Source organism: Acomys russatus, chromosome 10 (assembly GCF_903995435.1).
Source record: "Acomys russatus chromosome 10, mAcoRus1.1, whole genome shotgun sequence".
Taxonomy (NCBI): Eukaryota; Metazoa; Chordata; class Mammalia; order Rodentia; family Muridae; genus Acomys; species Acomys russatus.
In genome coordinates this window covers 17,747,825-17,749,575 of record NC_067146.1, presented here as the reverse complement: position 1 = coordinate 17,749,575, position 1,751 = coordinate 17,747,825, and the positions used below count along the sequence as shown (strand labels likewise).

The window sequence follows — 1,751 nt, the reverse complement described above, 5'->3', positions numbered from 1 at the left end:
GTTCTGTGAGCCCATGTGGGATTAGAGGGCTGAGATAGAGAAATCTCATTTAAAGCTGTGTGTCACAAGGTCTCTCTCTCTCTCTCTCTCTCTCTCTCTCTCTCTCTCTCTCTCTCTCTCTCTCTCTCTCTCCATTCCTCCTCCATCTTTCCCTCTCTCTGCATATCAGCAGGATGCGGGTCTCTGAAATTAGTCTCATCTTCTGCATGAGAAAGCTTCTCTGATGAGACTAAATAAGGCACTGATCTATGAAATTAGGAGACATTCTATTGTTACATGTTTTGCATGTTTGTTTGTGTTTTTAAGAACAGTAGCTCTAAGAACAGTGGCTCTCTTTGTCAGTACATTACTAAAATTGGAACAATACAGCAAAAATTAGCATGGCCCCCTGTGCAAGGATGATGCACAAATTCATGAAGCATTCCATATTTTTATAACCAGCAAAACTTTTAATCATCATATAAGGAAAAAACAAGAAAGTCCATGACTAAAACAAATTTAAACAGTACCTATGCACAAATCAGCCAAATAGAAGATACTATAAGGAAAATTCCAACCCAAGGAATCTAACTAATCCCAGGAAAAGACAAGAAATAAATAATCCCACATCAGCAAAACCAAAAGAAGGGAAGTAAACAAATACACACTCTACAACCACCACCATCAAAATAACAGGAATCAACAACCACTGGATGCAAAAACAGGAAGAGGACTCCAAGAAGAAGACTCTAAGCGCCACTGCTCAGAAAACATTTTCAACAAAATCATAGTAGAATATTTCCCTAACCAAAAGAAAGAGATGCCTATAAACATAGAAGAATCCTACATAACTCCAAATATATTGGACCAGAAAAGAAAATCCTCCTACCATATAATAATCAAAGCATTAAATGTTCAGAACAAAGAAGGAATATTACAAACTGCAAAAGAAAAAGGCAAGGTCACATATAAGGGCAAACCTATCAGAATTACATCTGACTTCTCACCAGAGCCTATGAAAGCCAGTTGGACCTGAATGGATGCCACACAGACACTAGGAGACCACAGATGCCAATCCAGACTACTATACCCAGCAAAACTTTCAATCACCATAGATGGAGAAATATTCAACAACAAAACCAAGTTGAAACAGTATGAGCCAAATGTGCAGCCCTACAGAAGATACTAGAAGGAAAAGTCTGACCCAAGAAGGCTAACTACATCAAGGAAATGAGCAACCCAACATTGGCAACACACACACAAACACTACCAACAACTACATTAAAATAATAGGAATCAACAACCAGTAGTCATTAATGTCTTTGAACATCAGTTCTCAACTCCCCAACAAAAAGACACAGGCTAAGAGAATGGATTCGAAAACAGGGTCCATCATTCTGTTGGGTACAAGAAACACAGCTCAGCAATAAAGATAGGAATAACCTTAGAGCAAAGAGCTGGAAAAAGCTTTCCAAGCAAAACAACCCAGGAAGCAAGCTTGAATACCATTCTAGTATCTAACAAGATAGACTTTCAACTAGAAGCAATCAAAAGAGATGGGGAAGAACACTTCATACTCATCAGAGGAAAAATACACCAAAAGGATGTCTTAATTCTGAACATTTATGTGCCAAACACAGGAGCACCCACATTCAAAAAAGAGAGATTACTACAGCTTAAATCATACATTGAACCCCATACATTAATAGTGAGGGACTTCAACACCCTACTCTCACCAACAGATACATCATCAAGACAGAAAGTAAATGGAG

At 38.3% G+C, this 1,751-nt stretch overlaps 1 non-coding gene across 1 annotated transcript; it reads left to right on the top strand.

Moving 5' to 3' along the window:
• The first annotated feature begins 329 nt into the window (after positions 1-329).
• Positions 330-433, top strand: LOC127194963 (U6 spliceosomal RNA). Its single transcript, XR_007831340.1, has one exon. It is a non-coding gene; the product is annotated as a U6 spliceosomal RNA (small nuclear RNA).
• The last annotated feature ends 1,318 nt before the right edge of the window (positions 434-1,751 follow it).